Below are 26,921 nucleotides of genomic sequence, written 5' to 3'. Positions count from 1 at the left end.
AAGATAGTTCCTTCTAATACTTGCAATTTTCCACTCGTTTTCGATTACATTCACAAATACTTACGACAATCAAATTTTTTTCCGATATTTATTACAATTTTACTCTACAATTTTTAAAGAAAAGCTCTGAATATTAAACATCTGAACAGTAAATCACATGCAATAATCGCTTTCTTTCTTAGTGATTCCCTTGATTTTACCTTTCAATTTTTTGAAGAAGTAGTTCGTGTAATTTCCTTTATTTTCCCATACAATTACATGTATTTTATTTCTGATATATCGAATGTGGTTCCAAGAACGAATCTTATACAAAATCCCAAAGTTTTCAGTCTCTTCCAATTAGATTTTCGAATAATAGGGTGGCACACAACGATCAATTTCTGATTCAATTTATTGTCCAATTTTTGAAAAAGTGTTTCGCATAGTATTGAATATTCTTTCTCATAGAATTTCATCTATTTTATTTCAAAAGTATCAAATGATATTTCAAGAAAAAATCTTATCCAAAACTTTTTGCTTTTTCCGATAAAATACGAAAATACTGGACAACTTATAATAATCAACTTCTTTTTCAATTGATCTACGAATCTTTAAAGAAAAGCTTTGTATAGGTTCGACAATCTTTTCCATAAAATACCATACGTTTTATTTCGAAAGTATCGAATGGAATTTCAAGAAGAAAATTTCTTTTCAATTAGGTTGAAGTATTGGATAATTAATAAGGATAACTAAGTATTGGATATGGCAATCAATTTCTTTTCTAATTTATGTATCTACGAATTTTGAAGAAAAAGCTTTGTATACATATACAGCCTTTACCACAAAATTCCAACCGTTTTATTTCGAAGGTACCAATCGAATGAGATTTCAAGAAGATATTTCTCACTCGTTTCCTATGAAATGTTCAAGTACTGGTAACGTACGACGATTAATTTCCTTTTCAATTCTTCTACCAATCTTTCAAGAAAAGCTTCGTATTTATTTGGAAACCATCAAACGAGATTTCAAGAAGAAATTTTGCACGAAATCCCAAATGAGAAATAGCGTTTCTGATGGACGAAAATTCCAAAAGTGATTGGACTTGAGTGTCTATCTTGAGAAAGAAAGGAAGCATAGGTTGGAAACAAAGGGATGGACGCAATAGAAGCGTTGATTTCCTATTACTGTCGAACAGTTTGTTTCCGATTGTAACGCCGTAACAGAAGCGTGAAAACAGAAATCAAGGATCGAGATAAAATCCATCGAAAATAATTGTCGACTGTTACCACTTGATGATCATGCGCGAAAAAATAAGTCTACCCTTTTTTATTTTCTAAGTTTATAATAAGTTTTTTCTAAGTTTTCTATACCCTTTCTAAGTTTATTTTATGATATCATCTAATGATATTATCAATAACTATCATTTTAACAGGGATATTCTAAATGATTACATATTTTATAAAGAATAAATATTAATAATATATATAAATAATATAAATAATATAAAATAATTATAGACAATAAATATTTTAATAGGAAATAATATAGTTGAAGAAGAGAATAATTTAATAAATTCGGAGATGTAAGTCTTTTGAAACTAGTGATAAATCCATGCTGTTCTGTAGGAAACAGAATGAATAATATTAGTTTAATTGTTCCGTTAATTTAACCTAATTAACATGTTAACTGACACGGTGACGTATGCTTTTTACTAATTTTTTTAAATGATTAAAATAAAATAGAATTCCTAAACTAAACAATTTTTAACAATGTGAATAATTTGGATAACAGTGTTAGAGAAACAGCGCGTAAATATAATATTATTTAAGAATTAAATGTTATGTTGTAATACACTCTATTTCACTTCATTGCGATTTCCAGAACAGAATACCTAAAAATCGCGTAGCAGTCAATGTGTTAATATAAGTCTACTTATAGCTGACGTTATTAGTATTTTTTCGATCTTCACGAAAGTGGCAAAAATACATATTTAATCCTAGAATCAAATAGAAAAGTACCTATTTTTACGTGGAATTAGTTGGCAACATATTGAATTTTTAAATTGCTTCTCGATAAAGCACAGAAAATGTGACCTGCCGTGTTTTTCACCTTCTTCATTTTTAGTACACAAATACGGCCAGTAGTTCCGTGTTGAATTTACTCTTATGTACTTCTTCAGTTCCTCTGGCCCTGTTCACTCGAAATTTTTTTCACGGACTGCCCGACAAAGGGTTCTCAGCGATACAGAAGAAGATGGCAGCAAAACAACGAAGGAAACTACTCGTTAAAGATAAAAGAAGAGAACGCTTCACGTTCCAATTATCTCGCATGAAAGAAAATAGTTTGTTCTTCTTATTTTTTTTATCTTTTTTTTTCCTTTTTTTTTATTGCCTGAAGATTTCGATGCACGCATAACTATGCATAACTATGAATTAATAGAACAGTTTGTGTTTCGAGTGCACCACCACGGCACGAAAATCCATCTTGATAGAATTGTTTAATAGCTTTATAAACTTGCCGCACGAAACGATCCCATTCGAGTCAACATTGTAGGAAAGTGTAGACATAGTCATTTTCAGGGAGAAACTTTTAAGTAGGTCAAATCGCCGAGGGAAGTTAACCCTTTGTAAATCTGTGGACTCTGGATACTGTTTCGCTCGATTCTTTTTACTTTGCTTTGATTCGAAAAGAAGGAAGTTAAACATAATGTTTAATGTGAGATATGTAGTCATATACTTCTAGTAGATCACAATATCCTAATAGATTTCAGTGATTTATTTCTTTTCTTCTCAGATTCTTTTAGTAGAAATAACTTAATCGTAAATTAAATACCAGTTAAATCTAACAGACGGTGTAAATTATATGAATTAAATTTTATAGTGATATATATCTGGAGCAAAGTTGAATTAAATCTAATTAAATACCTAAACATTAAAGATACGTACTATTAAATATTAAATATTACAAGTATCACCAAATAGTAAAAATAATATTATCTAAATAATATACAGATAATATCACAGCAATGCTAAATGATATCTCAAGGTAATATTAAATATTAAGATTATATATTAATAACTATAACATTTTAAAAAACATTTTAAGATAATATATTAATATAAAATTAATATACAATTAATTACATATATATAAATAAATTAATAATAATAAATATAATATAATATAATTGATGTAAAAATAAAACCACAGTAATATTAAATGACAAAAGAATACTAAAACAAACACTTTTGAAAGTAACGTATTATCTTCAAACCCACAGCCCAATAAAACTGCCATAACTATATGCAAAGGAGAGATGGAAACCGATATTTCCAAGTACAGATAGCGAAGAATATTTTTAATAAAAAGATATCGTAGGGTATTCCGTGGGAATAGAATCACGAAGGTGTGAACTTCTATAGAGACTGTAGACAGATGTAAAATATCATACTAAATAATGTCGACCGGTCGTATTCGAAACATACATATTGAAAGACGAGCTGACGAAGAACTAAAAATCGCGGCTGTTCTCTAGGGTATAGCATCGCGTAGCAAGCGTTACCATGACTCACAATGCTAGGAGATATATCATCGTAACAAGTACATATATACAAAATGTAGGAGATCTGGAAGTAGAAATATTATGGAACTTTGAAGCGAAAATTTTTTTCATCTTCATAAGAGCGATCGTGACGAAATTATTGGAGTGAAAAATGAAATGAGTAGAGTCACTAACACAAAAAACGAACCGTATTTATTATTTAAATGGTTGCTCCTGTTTCGATGGTTTAATAATTTTCTAGAAAAATCGTGGAATCTTTCTTCCGCGGTTTTTCGTTGTTTAGCTTACGAAGTTACTTTCCAGTGAAATATGTGTTGGCGAGATGATGTATACCCTTCAAGTATTTGGGTTAAAAGTATCCATTTTGTATGTCTTACAAGTAATGTTCGTGCGCTAGTTTTCCAGTTGAAAATATTAATATAATAAATTAATATATAGATAATAAATATAATAGATTACTAAAAGCTTTCTCAGGAAGTTGGTCTTAAATCATTCGTGTAGAGGAATTAGAATTCTTCTGAAAGAATTTTATACGCTGTTTGTATGTACATTTTTAGAACTTCGTGTAATGTTTGGGTGCTATTTTTTAGATCCAGGCTAACTTATTGCAAATATTTCATAATAGGCTCACCTTGTATGATGTAAAATGAGAAACTATAATTTCTCAGTAGATAACTTCTTATTTAGAAAATAGATATCTCTTATTAATTAAAGGCATACTATATGTGTTATATAATACGTCTATTATAATACTATATTAATTAAAAATGTTCGACATTGACAAATTCTTTTTAATAAAACTTTCATAAAACAGGAAGTTCTATATCAACATCATTTATCAATGAAAAGAAAATATCTTCTAGCAATACAGAAATTGAATAATACAGGAAGATTCTTTATCAGAAGATTAGACATACGAAAATTCTTCACTCTAAGGAAGGAAAACAATATTCATAAAGAATAATATACCTAAATGAGAAGCGACGATGAAAAATTACATTTCTGGACACTATTTTGAGATTGTAGACTAAAAAATCAATAAACTTCATTACTCTGCAAAAACAGAGGCTTTTTCTTATTACGGTATGTTCTCGAGTCTCAATGGTAAAGAGTAACTTTAAAGGTAATATTACAGTCGGTCTGATATGGAAATCACAATTATTCCCGAACACTAGCATGATAAGAAAGATGACGACTATTCTACTTAGCAGACAAAAATTGGAAGAAAGGAGAAAGGAAATGAAAAAAAAAAAAAAAATAGATGAAAGGGAAGAAAAATTCCCCTAACTCGTTTCTTTCTCTTTTATTCTTTGTACATCTTATTCTTCTTTCTCCTAATTTCTTGCTTTTTCTTTGAAAAAGTAGAAGAAAGAATCATCCTTGATATGGTAATCATCTTAAGAAGTGGAAATATTCGTTGTTAATGTTGAAGCCGGCAGTAGTAATTTTCGTTGTCTTTTAGAGATGTCTCGCTTAAAAGACGCCTCAAAAAAGAAAAGTCATGTATTTTCTTTGGTCTGTTTTTATTCTTCTATCTTCTACTTTACATTTCTTAAGAATCATGTGTTTTTCGTCAAATGAAGTCATTACATGATCTAAATACGAAATAATAACCTTAAACAATTAGATATTATAAAAAATCAATCCGATACTGATAGGTCATATTTGTTTATGGTTTCTTTTAATTCATAAATTTTCATTAACTCAATTAAAATGAGTTTAGGGAACAGAAGAATTCAGAAGATAGCACAATTGTCACATTTATAGGAAAAACAAATTTGTTAATGATTATTTCTTATCACTTTCAGTAGAAATATTATTAAAATTTTTATTAAAATAGCTCCAAGTGTTATTCTCTTTATTCTTATAAGTGAAATATTTTTGCTTTATAAGTAGACTTTTCCGTATTATTGCATCATGCAGTAGAGATATTATATTTTCTAGCTTCTCTTGGAGAACACATCTGGTTAATGGCGTACGAAGCATGCAAGTATGCTTGAAATAATGCAAGAATGCTAGAAACATTTATACGATTTATTTTTACCTTTTATGAGAGAAAAATCCTCATTAATGCTATATAATATACAGTATAAGTATACTTGAAATAAAACATGATTAATAAAAATATTTATTATATTTGGTTCAATCGTATTATAAACCTTTCTTACATTCTTTAATAATAAAATAAGAAAAACGTATATTTGTGCAAATTCCATTATAATAATCTTATCAAACGAAAATTTCCTTTACATGAAAATTTCCAATAATAAAGTTTTAGCCAGAAAAGAACCCTACTTTAAACAGATCATTGTTCCGTTTTAATCATCTTGATATGTTTGCAAATGTCGCATCGTATTCTAGTAAAGTACGCTGCATAAAATTATGCAAATCGTACAACGTTTACGAATTTTGAAATACTCATACATGATTTTAACAAGCTTATTAGCGTAGGGAATTATTTTACGTTAAAACGGAACGAATTAATTGAATTTCCTTTATTTAATAATTACGTTACTGTGCGTCACACAAGCACGTAAGGTTGTTTCAATATTTTAATCTGTCCGCTTAATTAGAAAATTATATTTTAGTTAATTTCAGTTAATTTAATTTTAGTTAATTTTGCTCGGTTAAATTGGCACAATTTTATCAAGTTAAATACTTTGGCCAATGAAGTGTTTATGAAGGACGAATAACGACTATTTATGAAATCGATTGAATACTTTATGTGCAATGTAAATAGCATTTTCGTTGCTGCTGTGAATAATTGAAAATTTCTATTGATTTCGATATAAAATGCGTCGCTATTACTTATATTGCCAAAATATCAATTGCGGAACCTAAATTATTGCCATGTTTCCTCTTTTTTATAAAATCTATATAATCGATAGAACAAATCACATAATTTTTCATAAAAGATCAATTCGAAGAATTTTGCTCCAAACTAAAGTTATGTAAAGTTTATTTATATTCGACTTGTGGAATCAATTTAAAATCTTGTAAAAGTAGATGTTCTCAATTTTATGCAGGTTAATACGATATGATATGACCGATAGTCTCATGAATTTTGAGTAAGTATATTAAATCGATAGCATGTAGAATCAAAATACTAAATAAGAACACGATCTCGAATATAGGATTTCTATTATATATGTTCTTCTTATTTTATATCATTCTAAAAACAAAACAACTTCGTAATGTACGCGATGTCAAAATATTAGAGTCATATTTTCTGTTATAATTTATTAATTATTTAATTATTCATTGGACATTATAAAAAAAATATAGAAAAACGTACGAATAAGTGGAGACAGCTTGACATAATCAAACCGTGAATACACATACATCGTACATTTTATGTAGGAGTACAATAATTAAAAGAACTTATTGAAGGAGAGCGACATGATTTCTCGTAGTTTGAACAAAACTATTTGTAAAAAACTATATACTGTATTTAAGTATTAAGCGACTAAACACAAAATTCTTTTTATTGATCGAACTTATAACGACAAAACTTGTCAATGAATTGGAAATAATAATGCTGCAGATAATTTGGTTTTTGCATATAATAATATAAACAGAAAAATGATATTTTTCTGGAAAATAAATCAGAAATTATAAGCCTATTTAATTAATAGCAGCAATAGTGTTTAATTTGTATAACTACATTATGACTATATTACTGAAGTAAATGAGTTCCTTACGACGTAAATTTAAAGAAGAACCTAACTTTATATTTCCTCGCAGCCCAATGTTGAAGTCATAAAATACATCTTTATCTTTAGTCGAAATTCTTTATTATGGAAAATACTGTTATCTTAAAATTCTTTAACATGCAGTGGAATTATTTCCACACGTACACATGGTCTGACGTTTAATCTTGTCTGTAACTTAGTCTTATAGTCCAGAAATAATGATTACATCAAACTGATTCAGTCTCTCAAGTTTATGACATTCTGAAAATCGATTTTGGGGTTAGAGGCAGGAAATTCGGTTCGAGAAGGTTTTAATATCGCATCGATTTGACGGATAAATCGTTTTAAAGTAGGAAGTCGAGGAAGTTGGAAGGGTGCACTCAGAGAAGCAATTTCAGTGTCTTGTCTGACAGTGTTAGGCTTCTACTACTTGTTCAACTTCATGACTGAGTCTTCGTGTGAGGGTGATGGTGGTGAAGCTGATGAAAGCAATGTTGTATTACGGATGTTGGAAGTTTTGTTAGAGTTCCTTTGAAATTTATAGATAAATTCAGAATCCTGAAGTTCAAGGTTGTTAAGCTCATAAAAAAATTTAAGAATTTTTAAGTTGAAATTCATCTAAAAAGATTTCTGAACTACATGAACAGTAAATTATTAAATTTTAATTGAGTAGTTTTATTTCTTCTTCGTTTATTTTCTCAATGTAACATACAGTCTCCTTCTAAAAAATTTATACTGTTTGTTTGAACATATAGATAGCACCGAGGCAAAGCAGGTAGAATTTCTTGGATACGCTCTTAAATTTTCATGCGCGCAGGAATTCTTCGCAAACAAGAGAGTCACATAGTTTCTCAGTTTCAGTTCAGTTTACTTGAAACCTTGCCGAGTTTCAGATACATAGAAATTCTACTGTATACACAAATATTTTGAATATTATTAATAACAAATTTTTACATTTTATTCTATAAATACCTTTGCAAAAATTTATAAGAAAACATTTTCTTTTCTCCAGAGTTATTTTTAAACTAAAAAATTTTAATAAGTAATGATTATTGTATATAAATTATTTAAAATTCTCAAAAAATGATGTATGTTTTGTGGTAGCTTTAGCTTAAAATTTCTAATTAATTTGACTTTCAATTAAGCTCCATGTCAGAGTGATATTTCCAGTGGAATAATATTTTTTGATCTGTTTTGTAATGAACAAGCACTTGACAGAGTTGATTCCATCGATTACAAACCATCAAAGAAACAGAACTGAAAATATCTCTGTGCAATTTGAACCTTCTCAAAGAGATCGAGTAACACGAAGAAGCCACGGTAGTCTCAATTACACTTGGTATGTAGTACTGAAAAGGACATCGAGGAGCGATAAGTCACAACGAATTTCACTTTGAATTGGAACCGCAAATATATTTAGTGGAAACGTAAGTTAACTCTTGTTTGAAATGTCGTGCTATTTTCTATCTGTTATTTTTTAATCATAAATTCGTTTTCCTATATTTGAAAGCGTTTAAAATCCATTTTCTTTTTAATTTCAGGACGATCGAAATTTCTTTTCTTTGAATTTTAGATCCTTTGAAAAATTGTTCAAAATTCATTCCTTTAATTTTAAAACATTTGAAATTGTTTCCATTGTCTGCATTTGAAAGTGCTTTTTTATTTAAACACGTTCGTATTTCTTTTTTGTATTTGGAAACTAACATAAAAATAGTTAAAATTCGCAGATATTGCAAAAACATTTTAGCTTTCTAATTACAGTTTATTGATTTATTTTTGTTTCTTCGTTCTAGTTCTATATCATTACATAAATCACCTGTGAGGAGCAGTAAATGCTCTTAATTTATTTTAATTATACCTAATCAATATCATATATGTAGCGAGAAAGAAATGCCAGAACATTCGAGGTAATCAGTACCTTGTGCTACTACGATCTGCAGATATCTGACAACTGATCGACCGTTGGTTAATTATAATCAGAAATACATTTCGCATAAATCTATATTAACGAAAATGTGCGAATGTTACGCAACAATACTAAATGTATGTGTGTATCACGTTCCAACAATCACATACGCCATAAAATCATTAATTAAATAGTAATCATGTATCGCCACGTTAAAGTCTCAGACTTTTATATTATCTCAATTTTAATTAAAAAGTTTTCGTATAGCATGCACACAGACTAAAGATAATTAGATAGCATTTTTTGGACTAAGATTATTTGAATTTTGAGAAAAGCGCAATAAGAGATAGCGTAGAAAATTTAAAAAACGAGGGAAATAGAGAATTAGCGAGAATTAGAACATTAGAAAATCAGACAATTGGGGAATTAGATAATTAGAGAGTTAGAGAATTGTAGATTTGTAGAATTAGATAATTAGAGAATCAGAGAACTAGGCAATTATGAAAGTAGAAAATCACACAATTAGAAAATTAGTAAGAAGGTAAACTGGAAAGTGAGATAATTAATCAATTATAAAATTAAAAAATTTGGAAATTCGGATGTTCAAAACTCTGAAAATTCAAAAATTTCCAATAACAGAGGCAATTATTATTTCACAAATATTCCTAAATCTTGAGACGATTTCAAATGTCAGTACCTAACTATACCCAATTACAGTGTCTCAACTATGTAAGACTTTGCTTGTTAAATCAATGCAGGAAATTGTTAACTAGAATTTTCGCACGACAATTCCAGGCGTAAGATGTTTTTTGTTCACCCTGGACAATAGTTAAACGTAGTTACGTGTTCATGAAGGGCTAGAGATAAATAAACGATGTTTAATTTACTCTTGTCGTATCTTTGTATGCTCATGCAAGATTGAGTGGTTCATTCGCCTTATTTTATTGTGCTGAAGGCGTGAAATTCAGCGGAAACGTGGTCTGCTGGGGACTTGAGCAAGGTTAACTAACATAAAGCACTGTTCAGAAAACTTTAAATCCGGTAAAATTATCGTTTGAAACCGTCGTTACTGTCGTCACTCTGTTGCAAACTAAATTTGTACTGCTATCGTTCCATTTAGACGTGATCAAATTTTAATTCAATTAAAAATAAAATAAATTAGACAAGATACGATAAATCATTTCAACTAATTTATTATTCTTAGCTTGAATATAACGTATGAAAGATCAACATCAAATAAGTTATTTTCAAATAATAGTCTCATATATATCTTAACTTAGAAAATCAAAAATAAAATACATGTAGATGTTCCGTAAATTACTGATTGCTGTGGTCCAATCGAAAGTTAAAGTTCGCGAGTCTCTATTTTAGTTAGTCGTTTCAGCTCTGAATATAGAAGAAAGTTAAGAGAATTATTTATCACTATGCTCTAGGGATCTCTGTGATCTATGGTCGGTTAAATTGTATTTTAGGGATTTTAGGCCACGAAGTGAGCTGTGAAGTGACCTTCAAATATGTCAGCATTCACATTGATGTTGAATAATCTAAATTATTAAATTAATCATACAAGATTATATTTTGACTTAAAATTAAAATGCTTGCTGTAGTTGTGAATCATTCTTAATAAAGATTTACATTTATTATTATGTATTTATTATCACATTGAATAACTGTCAAGATAAATTAATGTGATAGGATTATATAAGGTGATATCTGGAATATAACTTTGACCGAGGGAAAATCGTATTAAGCGGTTCATAAATCAGCGCTTTTAGAAACACAGGGACTTTTGTCAACTCCATTATGCGGGAAAACATCGCGTGGTTCCACTTTGGCCCATGGTGTTCACAGATTTCTTTTTTAGCTTCTGTGGAAAGCTTCCGATTGATTAGCGTTATTTTTCACGATGTCAGAACTCCGTGTACAAATACGTCGAATTCCTAAACTGCTTACATTACCATCCCTCCTGTTGGAGGTGGCTGATATAGTGGCAATGAAATATCCCCTCCGGAAGCTCGATAAAGTTCCTTCGAGTTTTTGGTCAAGTGTTCTCTGTCACAGAAACAGGATTGTTTCCTTTTATGGATAATATTTCATTTCTGATGTGGGTAAAAAGCTAATTTTTTTAAGGAGGAAACTAAGAAAAGGGAACGAAAAAAGGATGAAAAGAACACGCAGAAAGACGGAAAGGAAGAACGGAATGCAATGTAGAAATAGAGAGAAGAAATTTAAGAAAGGGATAGAAAACAGGAAGAAATAAAAGGAAGGAGTAAAAAATGAGTAAAAGAACAATAAAAGTAAAGAATAGAAGAAAAAAAATAGATGAAATGAATAGAAGAAAGGAATTGAACAAGGAAACAGATGAAGAGAATAGAATAAAGGAATAGGAGGAAGGAATGGAAGAGAGAATTGGAATGAAAAAGAAAGAAATGTGGGAAGGATGAAAGAATAATAGAATAGGTGCCTATTATCTAATTAATATCTGCTTAAAATCTTTTTATACATATATAATTTAAAGATTACAAATCAAGTTTTTTCGTGTACAAAATTTTCAAATATTTTTTCAAGCTTTTGTCTATCTCAAATCTTTAAACCCACGAGAATTCAAAGTATTACAGGATAAAAAAAGAGAATTAAGTAAAATAGCAAGCAAATGAGACGGAAGCATAGCCGGAGAGAGTGCAGCAGCTTTGAACCGTGAAACCACTTTTGACTATCTCCATTTCACAAAATGCAAGCCAGTTAGCCTCTTTAACTTGCCAACTCGCAAAAATATTTACCGAGAAATAAAAGCAGCCGTTTCTCTATTCAAAGTTAGTAGAAATCAGTGGAAGTTTTTCGAAAACTTTCACGGTAAATAAACGATGCGACTTAGCGATCGACTGTCGAACGAAGAAACGAGATACTTCGGCGAAGAGTTGCTACTTTCAAGCTTTATAAGGCACTTTCGAACATCACGGTGCACGCCCTTTCGAGCGAAGAAAGAAACTTTTCACTGAGGCAGCTCGAAGGACGAAGAAATTTCGCAATCCAGCTCTGGTTCTCTTTGCTGAAGCCTGTAAACCTGGTTGCAGAATGATTCCTCAATGCAAGAAGTCGAAGACCGGCTACTGAACTTCCTTTCGATCCTTTTGTTTTTACTCCGATAGAAACAGTCGACCCGTCTTACTTCGTTTGTCGTAACAGTCAAGCGAATTTGTGTTGGGAAATTGAAGCAGAAAAATGCAGACCAAGGAAAAAGTAATGACAGAGAAGAAAGGTAGAACGTAAATGAGTTAAACAGGATTTCTAATTCAGGAGGTTTGAGTTACTTGGGTTTGAGGTTTCGGGATTTGAATCGCTCGAGCTCCTTTTCAAGGACGTAGAATTGGATGTGTTTCTTTTGAAATTTCTTGCTTAGCATGTTTTTTTATTTATATTCAATCTTACATTTGAAAAGCAACATAATATAAAAGTATATAATATAAATTCCCATAGGATAGAAGTCATTAAAATTTTTATTCAAAAATTTAGATTTCAATGTAACTTCTCTTAAAATTTTTTGTTAGATATTTAAATTTAAGAGAAAGTGGGTTACTTTTATTTACATGTATCCAATCCTACGTTTAAAAAGTCGAGATGAGCCACATAATGTAAATTCTCTCAGGATAGCTGTTATTAAAATTTTTATTCAAGATTTAAAATCGAGGGTACTTCTCCGCAGATTTAAATTTTTTCATTTAAAAGAATTAAGAACATTTATATAATATCACGATATTTATGATACATAATATAACGATCTGAATTTTTATTCAAGTATTTTAGATTGATATATTTCTCTCGAAATTTTTAGTTGAATATTTAAGTTTAAAAAATAGTAATGTCTTTTACCTATATTCACTCTAACACTTAAAAAAAAGGAATAAAATATTATATAATAGTGTATAACATATTATAATTTCGAATTGTTTGAAGGAAGAATCTATTTCTTTATGAAACTATTCATTGCTAGATCCACATGCTTTAACCTATGAGGCGCAGCAGCAGTTTTTCAGACAACCACTTATTGTTAGCATCGTCTGTAGGAGGCGTATTATCGAACTCTGTGCGTGACACTTCAAGTTCTTCTCTGTTATATGGTCTGTAATACTAGCACGCTACTATCGCAAACTATAGTACTCTAGGCAGTCTGGGGCCGAGCTTCCGGGTAGTAATTTGATAGCTACAAGTACCCATTGTTCTTAGTTTAAAAGCAAGCTAGGGCTCTTGGATATTTTCTTTCTTTACGCTTCCTACGTTCTTATTATCTTATAGCAATACAAGAAAGCACATCTCTTGAATACTTTGATCTGTATTAAGATCGGTAATGAAAGAAATGATCGACAGATATTTTTATATATTTCAAATAAAATATTATTTTCGTATTAAATTTGCACTTAATTTGTACTTAAAGGTCTCTACAGATGAAAATTTGCAATTTTTTCAAAATTGATTTTTTCGGAAACTATGGGTCCTAGGGAAGAGACGGTTTGCAGATTCGTGTCCAGCTCATAAAAGTCTAGAAGAATCACTTATTGAAGGTTGCAGAATAGATACGTATTGAACAGTGTTATTTATCTATTTACTATTACGTCAATTTAACGTCAATTTATGAAAAAGATTACAGTCAGACGATCACGTTAAATATTTTCATATTTTCTGTTTATCCATTGTTGGAATTCCTAAAATTTTAATTTAGCTAGAACATAACAGTTGTACTTACAATTAGAGTGATTTGCTTCTAAGTTGAAGAACTTGTGTAATCGTAGAGGCAATAGGCAATTGTTACTCGTCAAACATACCGTTGCTCATAGGAAAGTTTTAGGAAATCCAGTGCCATAGCTCTCTGATCTCTCGAGCTGCGCTTGGCATGCATCTGAGGTGGATAGGTCGTGATAGTGCTACTGCTGGTGTATAAGATTTTTGTCTTCATCCGGGTTGCCTTCTTCTCAGTTACGAATTGTGAAAAAGAGGACTATGAGTGCCGGGATTCGAACCTGGGTCTTAAAGCATTCTTAACCAATTATGTCAACTACTGCGCTGCTGTCGTCCGTTTTAGGATAGGGTCTTTGTATAGCAAGCCACGGGACAGAACCCATTGGAAAGTTTTTGCTGTCGAGTGCCGCTACACATCTAATTCTTTAACTAGCACGAACCAATTATTCTGAAAGCCTAAACTATAAGTCAGGTAGGTTTAATAGGAAACCGCGACTTTTCGTATAGAATCGTGACAACGCCACGCGTTCTTTCGCATTTTCCAAACATTCCGCTTCATTATTATGTACTTCCAAATCCTTAAACTCTCTAATTCTATAATATGAGCGCGAACAAATATCATACCCGCCATTTAGAAAGTTTCTTTCTGTTTTCTCTGATCTCTATTTTACAGGAATATACATAATCTGTTGTTTTGTGCTTTGTTTCTACGTGATTAAGGGAAAGTAGGACAAACGACGAAGAAACTTTGGGTTTAATTGAAAGAAACGTAAAAGCTGCCGAGCGCGTTTTATCCCAGGTACAGTTAACAGCTTTCGTTGAATTAAGTCTGCTAGCTGCATTATGCCAAAGACTGTGGACGTATCAGGGAATTAAGTGCACAAGTCTCTGTTTACTAGACGTATATTGCAACGAAATTATGTAGAGTGTGCGCGGAGTCACAGGACAGTATTAACACGAGACACAAAATCATTTACGAAAGAATATTAATCTTGTTGCGGAAGTTGTTCATTAATACTGAGAAAAATGACAATGAACAAAATTGAATATGGAGATTACAAAGAAAAGATACGATAAGTTTATATTTCTATCTGACGAAACAGATTTTATTTTAATAGAAAATTCACCAAATTTTTCTTAAGAACATTTAATTGATCTAGTTCTATACTTTTGTCATTTAAAATATCGGTTTTCAAAAACAGAATACTTTCAGACGATAGTGTAAAGTGTTAAAACGTAAAGATTAAACGCACTTTGTATCAAGTTAATATCTCGCTCCGTTTGGAATATATGGAACTTGATAGTTTATATGCAACAGAACGCATACCATGAGTAGATTGTCAGATCCCACGACCTACATTTTTTCTTGGAAACTCGCGCGTCCTAAGTAGCAATAGTAATCTGGTGACGCTTGTCACTGACCATGTCACGTGCACGAGCTTGCGGCAGATCAGCGAATGCGTACGCGTGAGACATCCTTCTCTAACCACCAACATGGAAATTGACCAATTAACAGTAACGTCAATTTCCCTCACCCTTCGAACGAAGACTTTCCTCTGCGAATCCGATGATCTCGTGCCCTTAGGCACACCCATCATAGTTTTCTTCGACAGCGTCACCGTGACGGAGAGACACTCTCTGGTACGATCTCATCAACGATTGAATTGTCATCCTTATACGTAGTGATTGCTCCTTGCATTAACATTGAGTACAACTTAGACGCTACAGAAGAGTAGAGTTCGTCATCCCGTTGACCGCGGATTCGTTATTGAGCATCATTGTCTTTAGCTTCTCGAGTATCTAATTATCGCGATTACTTGTCAAATTCTATCATAGTCATATTTGCACTAGTAAATATCTTCTCTATTGCATAATGATCACATCTAATGCCAATAGGGATTCGTTTCACGCCCTTAACCCTAACTCTAATCTTAACGCAAACCCGACATATATATTCTTAAATAAATATACTCTTAAATTTAATTTCATAGTATTGTATTTCATGTTCGTTCATACCTGTTTCATATCTGCTAGTAATATCGGTTGGCATCTGCGACTATATGCTAACTTTCTGTGTACATTCAAGAATTCCGTCGGCTAACATTCGTTCGAAGTTTATTCGTGTCTCGTGAATAACGCATCCACCATTCTTGAGTGTATTTGAGGAGCGAACTACGACAAAACGTAAGAGTCTTATGGTAAGACGCTCTGTACGGGATTGCATTATGCGCGACATATCGAACCATCAGATTTTCCCATACTGTATACTTTACTTCGTGATTTTGTCGTCAATTATTTTGGAATACCGATGTTTAAGTCTTATTCTTCGAAATGTTGTCATTGCTATCCAATAATACTTTCTCGTCGATAATTGTGAAAATGAAAATCTTTTCGTGGTGTTATCTGGTAAGGAGCTTCGTCAAGAAATAGATTTCATCGTCGCTAGCAGGTGTTGATCAGTACATCCGGTTTGCTTTATAAGCGTATTATTAAAGAAGGTAGTTGGTTCAAAAAGGCTTTAAAGTGCAGCAACAGCCATGGGAAGTTGATTTAAGCCAAACATCCATAAATTTAGTGCAGCTATAAATTCGAGGATAGAGCAGAGCTGCTGGAACCAGACTGATCAAAGCAGCATAGCGTTGTTTACTTTTTTATTCGGATGTCGTACTTCTTTTCAGCTCATTGATTTATATCTTAGAGAATTTTTAAAATTTTGGGTCGCCTGGTTTTTTAGGGTTCTAAATATTTATCCGTAATGATAGGAATATATATAATAAAATATATAAAAAATTGATATAAAATAGAATAGAATAGATAGAAATAGATATGTATAAATAAGAATTTTAAGCTGTATACTTTCGCTATAAGGCGACACAGTAGGTCACTGTGATATTAGGAAGTTTATTAATTCATAGCTCCGAAAATTATAAAAATATTAGTCGAGATTTACTATGTTCAGGTATTTATCTTTCCTAATACAAACGCGAATAACTGTTCTTTAATGTAATATATTATTCTGTAAAAAATTTTAGACTTATATTTTTGTCATACATCTCACTAAACACAATTGAAGGTTTTACTGCAATAAGAGAGCAGTTCCGATATTTGAATTATATGCATTACAGGAGAAAAAGAGGTAAAGATTTCATATGCAAAAATGCAAATGTTTATTATTACGATTATTAGGTGACTATAAATTTATAGCACGTTTAGGTAACGTATTTGATTTCTATTGGTTTATATATTTAAGTTACTGATAATTGTAATTGCCTATGAATTCATTGAACGAATTAGATCAAACAGTATAAGAAATTTCAAACTTTCCAGAAGTGAAATTAAAAATTCGAGTAGAAAAGGACGTGAAACAATCTTTTGAAAATCTAAAATTTTCATTTCTATTACTTATATTTGAAAATATTGTGTTCGGATATTACAGTACGAAACTGTGGAAAATTCAAGCTATTCTACTATCAATATAACAATGGATTTATTCTACAAAGTGATACAAATGTCAACAAAAGAAGAGTCGTGAATAATAGATTGATACTGAATCTGATGCAGCAGTTCTCTTTCACGGCAGGAGAAATTGAACTGCATGTTGTATCAACATTTAATCTCGATTTCTTTGTTTCTCCATGAACGTTGGTCGGTTCAACGAATCGATTCGGAAGATTTAATAAAAAAAAATGCTCTCGTCAGAAATGCAAAGGGAGATGTCTCATAAATACAGATTACGATTTACACGCCAATATTTTTAGAACTAATTAATACAAATTAATATAAACTTTTGACAGTTCTGAATGTATTATTATGGAATAGTTATGAAATTATCGTATTGGTTCAATTATTACTGCAGTGAAAACAAATTTAGTCGATGGCGAGAAATAAAATGACTGATGGAGGGAAATCTGATAAATTCTATTTTTATTTTTAATTTAAATTCACAATGAATTTAATACAATTTTTTAAAAACTAAATATGTAATAATGCGTACTATTTTTGAACCTAATAATAATTTTGCAAATTTCATTCTGAATATTATTGAATTGAAACAATTCAATAATGTTGAGATGACAATTTTCGAAATACGTTGAGAAATAAAGACACAGCTTATGCTAACTTTCCTACTCCATTCATTAATAGATATACTATTAGAAATTTATTTATTTTCTTAGGAAAATTTGGCATGTGTGTGAGTTATGTCTGTGTTATCTATGCTTGTTTTATGTTCTATGCTCTTGTTTTTTTATACTTCCAAGGGAATTGCTTAGTCAGAATATAGGGTTTAGAGAATTTTTGGTACAGATTGAATTTTCTTGGGATTCTATTGGCATGATGAATTAAAAGCGGAACATAAGTTTGGTATACATGTATGATACATATCTAGTATTAGGGAAAGTTAGGATGGCTACAGTTTGGACAATTTATTACTCTTTTGTGTGTTGGAGTATACCGTAATTTAGAAAAAACTGTCACAAGTCCCCAAGTCGTGTATCAGTTAACATAAACTCACAGCTGAACTTCTTCAAATTAAATCTTCTAATATTCATAAATACATATGTAACACATACATTATGTTTAATCTTCTGAAATATCTATTCGCCAGAACATATCCTTGGTTTCTTAGAAAAGTGATTCAATCAAAAAGATGGAAAATTATTCATTATTCATCGACTATTTAACAATATAAAAATTTCTTTTTTTTTTCAATGTAGTTCACGATCTCTATTAATGAAGAAAAACTTTCTTTGGGAAGTCTTTATTATTGAAGCTTTGAATTGTGATATATTTGTTGCTTTAACTAAATCATATAATTTTGTTGTGTGATTATTCCATCGCCATTTTAATCGATAGCTCTCATTTACAATTAGACCTCTGCAAATAATTCAAAAGTAATGATTTTAGAGATTCGTTACTCCTCCATAAAACTGACTATATACTTCAAATTCATCGTAGATTTTATGAATTTTTTTTATATCTGTCACGTGCTCTATATTCTTTAACCTCGTATTACTTTCATACAAAGAGTTTCATACCTAAATGAAAAGAATAATCTTGCAATGTTAACCTAGATTGTGATTTTGTTCGTTAGAGAAACACACTTTCCTCATAGTTTCGCTTTCAATCGTTAGCTCGACGAATTTCACAAAAAAGCATAAAGATTTCAGGAAATGCATCGATCACCGTTAGGTCGCGATTTAAATCGATGAAGCAGAACGACTGACGAGATCGCTCGAGTGTAAAGCCGAAGTTGATTCGATTTACCGGTTTACAAAGCTTTTAAAACGCAGCCCATATTTCCTCAGGAAGCTGATGGCCTTCCACCAGGTGTGTCGTGTTAACACTAACCTCTCTTTCTGTGGAGAAACATTAGGGGTAAGATTGAACGATGGATGTAAAAGAAAGGAAAGGAGAGTAGATATACAAATTATTCATAACATGAATTTTCTGATACTAGAAGATATATAAATTATATTTTTTAATAATATTCTAATCATTTAAGATATCTAAGTTTTCAAAATATTTAAGAACATGGAGGAGATAAGCAGACCACGTATTTTTATGCAAATATTTTTATGAATATGATTTGGAAGAGAACTAAGTAGAGATTTGTTTCTAAATATCATATCGTGTATTTTACTTTGGATACTTTACATAGTTTTTCATATTCATACGTATTATATTATTATATTATTGTACGTAGTTTCTCCAAATGTGGTAATTTCCTTTATATAATTTCTCTCTCAAATTTTGGGTGCTCTCTATATTTTATAAATGCATAAATATCCATAACCAAATGTTAAATCTATTTATTGGCAATTAAACATTTTATCACACTGTTAATCAATTTTTTAACAGATCCAATTTTCCATAAGTACATAAACATCTACAATCTAATGATAAGTTAGATACATTATTTACTTTATTTATTAGTTACTTTCTTTCTTACACAAGAGTAATCATAAAATTTAATATTATGTTAACCAATCTTGCTAAAATTATCTTCTTGTTTGGCTTTGGAATTAAATATTTCTCTAAAATATAAAAAGAATTTGATAATTGTTAAAAATTGAAAGATTTTTATGATTCGTCTCGAGAAAAAAGGAGAGGTAATATAGAGTCTTTTTGTTTATAAAAATTTCCTCTTAGTTACATCTGTCCCCATCAATCTGAATGTACGAAAAGTTTCAGGGTAGTTCTTTTCCTGCTGTTGCTTCCTTTGTAGCGTGCTTGCAGAAAGTAATATAGATCCTTTGTACGCTTCTAAACATTGAAGGAAGAGAAAGAAGCCGTGCCTCGACTTTTATTTGATGTCGATTCGTAAATTTGAAACGTACGAATCTCAGAGAATGAAAGACGCAAAATTATTAGCAGATTTTGTTAAGATAAATTCATCGTTTCTTTCTCCCGTTTTTAATTCATCCAATTTTCTTTGAACCCCTTTCTCACATTGTGATGGATGTTCAGGTCAAACGAAACATCTTACCTATAACTTTGAAGCTGAAACTCGAAACTTTCTATTTAGCAATTCATTCATTCATTGTATTTCGTCCGTCCGTATATTCCTTTCAATGCTACTATTCAAGATGTGCGTTGCTGCGTTTGTAATTGTACGTGGCAATTAAAGTTTCGTAGTTTCGTACGGTGGTAAGATAATTTCCTGTAACTTCGGTTTATCTTCGGCACGAAGTTTAAACATATTTCCGGATAGCGTCGAAAAGTAAAGAGATTAAATAACCGTCAGGTCGAAGTTATTAAGCCTGTTAACACGATAAAATTTATCCTTACCTCTGCCAACCAAGGGTCATTAGTTAGGTAAAGTTTCTCAGTATGCTACGAAGTCTATGAAGTTTCATTCACTGTAAATAAAATGGCAGTCATTTTCCTCTGGAAGCCGCTTATTTATTTAAGTCATTTAAGTCTGAGTTTATATTGACTCGCACTACTTACGCGATAACAAACGTTCATTTTCCTGATTTTCATGGTCTTTATAAGTTTTTAAGGATTTTGAAGATTTTATATCCCTTTTTATAAGGACGATGAATAATATAAAAATTATATTTGTAGTTATAAATTTAATCTTTATACTGTACACAATATCAATACAATACACGTACTTATGCAAAAATTCTCTAAATGGAATTTTGGCTGAATTCTTAAATTAGATTGGATTTATTTAGCTCTATTAATTAGAAATTCTAGTTTAACCAAACTTTAATTCATGTTTAACTGAAAATAAAACTATAGGATTTTAAACACTAAATTTAAAAATTCAAACATATTATAACTTTTGTAATATATAGAGATATGGGGTTAGGTTGGAAATGAAATTATCATTATAAGAAAATAAAGTCATTTTCTCCTGGGATAGGAAAATGTACAATTACATTGGCAATTATTAGCATGTATTTAACTGTTCAATTAAAAATGAAAGAATTTAAAAAGAGATTTGATGTTTTTGTTTGATACGGGGAAAATACGTGCAGTGCTCCTATATTTATGACACACTTTCCTGTGTTCCATCATCCAAGAAATTACGTACGTGATGAATGCTTGATAAACGTATGTGGCCCACTTCGCTCGTAAACCATAGAAGCAGAGTACAAGAATGCATAATTGCTCGTGCAATCTCGTGCAGTACACACTTTCCTGATGCACTAAAATGGTTTCTCCACGCAAAAGGGCATTGCTTCGTTGAGTATACGCGATTAACTTCCCATCAAGGACGGTTTTAATCTCATAATCATTCCTTTAACATATTCGCTTTTATGATGTGTATGTGATGTCGACTCTCAAGCATTATATAAATGTTGAAAATCTCGGAGCTGAACAAAATTCTTATAATAATTGATACATTCATATTCTATGTTTAATACAATTAACTTAATCAAAATTGAGAAATTCCGAAGGTAAATGATAATATATGTAACCGGAAAGTATCTCTTGAGTGTTAAATACATATTATGTCAAAAATTGTTCACTTCTAAATATTTGATACAAAAATATTAGTTACTGAGCATAGTTAACAATAAAATATCTAAGCCGCGATACGTGTATATCACATATCATAGGAGCATGTTCGAAAAGATCATCCTTTCATATTTTCTTAATATTCTCAAAAAATTGATTACAAATCAAGAAATTCATTAAAATCGAAGAAGATAACACGATAAAAGTAGGGACAGTGATTGGAGCGAGAATTTAAACTCTTGGGATCTATCTTGGCCAAAAAGCAAGGTCTTTCTCTAATTCAGAACTCGGACGATAGGAGAAGATGGGGGGTCGTGGAACGATAATAGGAATTCCAGTCTCGTAGCGGAAAATTTCACCAAGACGGGGACAAACAACGTCGCTTTACCGAGGACCAACGTATTTTTTAAGCCCCATCACGCGCCAAGCCATGGGTCATAAAGTTTTGCTACCCTTCTTGGTACTTTAACGAAATGGATTCTACATTATAGTGATCACATCGCAACGTGTCGATAACACGGCTTCCGTTGCCGTTGAGATATTAAGGGCAGTTTTCTTGCTTCGTACTATTTTTATTTCTACTTTCCTTTCTTTATTTTAAAACACGTTTCATATGTATACTTCACTGACGAGATGCATTCCGACGCATTTCTCTCAGAGCGCAACGAATACATGCGTATTCCCAGCGAAACCAACGACGCATTAACGTTATTCATTTTCCTCTTATTTTTCTTATTCCTCTATCCTTTCATATTCCTTCGCTCAGACGTTTGTTTTATTTCCACGGTGTTTGGTGGTATCAAGAAAATGTAGCCACGCTTTTACACGACGGGGAATTTATAGGAAACTCGAAGTGAAATGATGGCGGATTTATCGAATATCGGAAGTAATATTCCCTGAGAATCCGATAAATCATATATCGAATGCCGACGTCAAACAAACACGGGATGTAACGGAACGATATTTTTATAAACAGGACTTTGCTTTGTTCGATGTTCTTGCAGAATCGAAGGATTAGGAGATGATATTCGATTGTTTGATCGCGTCGTTGTGGAAAGAATATCTCGTCATGTATCATGAAAGTAATTCATTGGATTTCTTGGAAATTGCAGGTATTCCTTTCGAATTTGATAAGTTATATAAGTAGTCTCAATATTAGAAAGTTCGTCGACCAGAACAACATATTTTCCAGCGAACTTTAATACTCTGATGCTTTTAGAGTTGTTATTTGATCTTCTTTATCGATAGGAAATAGTGAAAAATTTATAATTTGTATCTTTTCGAAACAAAACGAAGAAATTTCTTCCATAATTTGGTACTTGAAACATGCTAAAATGTGATTAAGTACCATATTATTTCCATATGACGATATACATCTGTTAAAGTATACAATTACTTGCACATAACTTATATTACATAGAAAAAAGACAATTATTTTCTTAAAAAAAAAAAAAAAACAATCAATCCTAATGGAACGGAGTTGATCACCACATCTATTCTAGTTTACAATCAAATTGTTTCCCATACCAATGTTTTCTATCGTAATCCAATTTTCTTCTGAAGTAATTTGATTCTCTTGAAATTCCTCACAAAACAAGATTTTATCCTCCCATTTTTATCAATCAACGCGTATATTTCACCTTTTTTACTTTTGTCATCGTGTTACATCCAATCGTCTATCGGGAAAGATCGATGTTTACCTTGGATTATTCGAAAAGTTCGTTTGCTCATTTAAACATAATATAACGTTTCGTCGATATGTTCACGAACATAATTCGCAAAACATAGCTCGGAATTATGTTGAAAGCAAGCGTGAAAAGAGCAAGGTAAAATTTAGACTTCGATATTCTTTGCGTCAGGAGACAGCGTTTAATTAGTGAGAATATGCTTCGTAGCATTCAGTTATACTAATGTGAAGAAGTTGAACATATTGACATAACAAAAATTGAACATGACGATATTAATTTTCTTACGATGGCTACTAAAATTGTTGAGAAATATTTCTACATAATTTTATGTAGAGAGTGTTACTAAAAATGTTTAGAGAAATTCATGTTTTCGCAAAATTAAAGAGATTTGTGTCACCTACTAAATATCGTAAGTAGAAATTTACTTTGAATATTTTATATGTTTTTCGGTTTCATCATGTCCAAGTTTTAGATTGCATAGAATGTAAAAGGCATTCGTAGTCTGCTTACAGTCATTTACAAAAATCTTCAAAGATTTTATAACACGAAGACCTTTGCTTCATAATTCTCTTTAGAAATGCTTTAATTGACAGAACATTAAATAATTTAGAATATCCTACGAAAGGAAAGGCCAAAAACCTAAATATATTATTTGAAATATTATAATCAAAGTAGTAATACAAACTAAATTTATTGAAAAATTGTTCCACAACATCAAAAGAACTCTCGTTATCGATACAGAGAAAAATTGTCTCAGTAATTATATTAAATTAATTAATAACTTCTTAAGAAATTATCTATTTTTCTTCGGAGGTAAATACGAAATATTAAAATAACATCACAAAAATCTTTATGCATAAAGTAAAAAAGATTTTCATTCGTTGTTTGATCTAAAACTTTTACACAGTACTGTACATGTGTCGCATCTTTTCTTCCGCTTTGTCCACCTTGTTACAATTTATTTTGATCGAACTCTGACTGGTGGAACTACTCTTGAAGTGCAATTTTCTTTATTTCTTTTTCTCTTGGTACATCGTAGTTTCGTGACCTATATACACATCGTGACTCGTGAAACATTACTCACTTGTCGTCAAACCGAGCTGCCCTAATTTATCGTTGGCTTGCATGTTTGCTTGCAACAAATTTGTCGCGAGATCACACGGTTCAGATGTTTTACGTAAAATATGCAGATTGTAATATATTAAATAATTTTAAAACATCGACGCTTCATTCTCATATAACGAAGAAAAATAAGTGATTGCATTTCCTTTAAAAATCTTTGGAATTTAAATAAAATGTTAAAGAAGCTGTTATTTTAAATTGGAAAATGATGTAAGATATATATGTTCGATTTGTTTAAAAAGTTTATATAAGGATAAGGAAATCGTCCTTCTGAACACACGCAATTGTGCCAAATGGGAACGAAGTTGCACGAAATGTTGCATCACTACCATGCTACTATTGTAGTCTTACAGATGTACACAGAGATGTAAAGGAGCAACTCCAAAAGGTAATAAGAAGAAAGTGGAGAGTAAAATGAAAGGAAGAAAATTGTAACAATCTCGAATGTGGACTCGACAAAAATGAACTAGGTTTCACAAGAAATGTGTTATACAGAGAATACGCTGATATAATTAAAGGTAGAACAAGAAACATTTTTAAGTAGTAAAATAAGAATTCAAAGATAAAAGTTGACAATTTTCAAAGAGACTTATCAAAGAAAATATTTTTATAGATAATTAATAAAGTTCTTTGTTAAAAAGGACACATATGATAGAATTCTTCAACCAAGAAGCTTTCTCGCAAAAATAAAATAAGATCCTTCACCAAAGTTAAAATTTCTTTCCGAACTTGAAGAATTAAAAGTATAGAGAAATGCAAGAAGCGGTATACTTTGAAACAAACTATGAAGAGGTAACGCGAAGTATTTAATGGAAAACTTCGCCTTTTAACAGAGCTAATAAACTCGATCCCAGCCCTATAGAAACCCTTTCTTGTCCAGAAACTTTCAACCTCCGTTTCCTTGTTTTATTCATCTCGAATCACGCCTCTCTTGACACATTTGCAGGAAGTAATTTTACAAGAAATCCTGAGATAGAGAATTGCAAGTTTCTGCAATTTAAACAAGAATTTGAAAAGCTTGCTTTTAAATATCATGCATTGTATCACTTACCACTTTTAATTGGGATAAATGCAAGAAGTTCTCCTTTCAATAAACCTGGAAAATTTCCAATTACAAATTATGTTTATTTCCATCATTAAGTACCACTTTTGATTCAGAAGAAAAGTATCTCCTTCTTCATACTAAAAGACACACTGTACCAAAAGATACAACGTCACCTTTACGGAAACAGAGATCAATGAATAACCATACAGCATTGTTAAAATGATGTAGAACACATTAGAACTAAAATCAAGAAGAATTATATAATAGTTTGGTCAAAGTTAGGAATCGATTAGACTCGTATAACTAAATCATTACATGAACAGAAGTCGCTTCAAACTCAAACTAAACTGAACTAGATCTCAGTCAGAACTTAGTCAGTTAGTATGTATAGGCTTCTACATATATATATACACTACCGGTACGGGTAAGGAGAACAGAAAGGTACGTGGTCAGACAACCGTGAAATTATTGTTACAAAGATTATACTAATTGGACAACTAATGTATCCAAGAATTTTTAAAATGAAAAAGATGCGAATCTCATAAATATAAAACATATTTGACTATTGTAAGGGGAATAGGAACATATATTGTCACATATTATGTATTATACGTATGTAATATACATATATTAATTGAATAACTTGAACGAGTAGAAAATGTGTTATATCTAATTTAACAGATTTTCAAATATAAAAGATGAAACATTTGGAAGAAGTGAATTATACACCAGTAAGTGGAATAAAAATATATGTGGTCAAACATACTTCAAATTATTTCACTCGATTGTTCCATCTATTGTAACAAATCGATATCCAAATCACTGCAGTCCACTAGTGTATATCATTTTAAAATAATCAGTTTTCGCTTTGTCGATATTTTTAATCGTTCAGGAAGGCTTAGGAACATTATGAACATATCCGTATATTCGAATAACGACTATGGGTCTCGATACGGATACAGCTACAGAGCAGACAGTTTTTGACCGTCTAAATCGTGTTTTTGATGCATAAAGTGCGATGCACGTGAAAAAGAGCTTTTAAATATTCTACTAGCAGCTTTTCAAGCTCGTATAATCCTTTGAGGAATCCGATGACCAGACTATACGGCGTAACCGATTCATTAGGATGTTGCGAATGGATGGGTATCAAAACGACTATGGATCCAGACGGATACATGAATACGTGTATCGTGCGTTCGTGTGGTAGACTCGAATGCGCCCT

At 31.1% G+C, this 26,921-nt stretch overlaps 1 protein-coding gene across 2 annotated transcripts in view; it reads right to left on the bottom strand.

The window, feature by feature from the left end:
- The window catches only part of LOC126922459 (uncharacterized), a 318,790-nt gene that overhangs the window by 225,753 nt on the left and 66,116 nt on the right, over positions 1–26,921 (bottom strand). Inside the window, exon 2 of one of the 2 annotated variants that reach the window (XM_050735010.1) lies at positions 25,706–25,750. The exons of the other annotated variant lie outside the window; for it this stretch is intronic. The gene's annotated coding sequence lies outside the window, so the exon portion shown is untranslated. The remainder of the gene's footprint in view (positions 1–25,705; positions 25,751–26,921) is intronic. 2 annotated transcript variants of the gene reach the window in all.

Source organism: Bombus affinis, chromosome 12 (genome assembly GCF_024516045.1).
Source record: "Bombus affinis isolate iyBomAffi1 chromosome 12, iyBomAffi1.2, whole genome shotgun sequence".
NCBI lineage: Eukaryota > Metazoa > Arthropoda > Insecta > Hymenoptera > Apidae > Bombus > Bombus affinis.
This window is presented reverse-complemented; position numbering and strand designations above follow the sequence as displayed.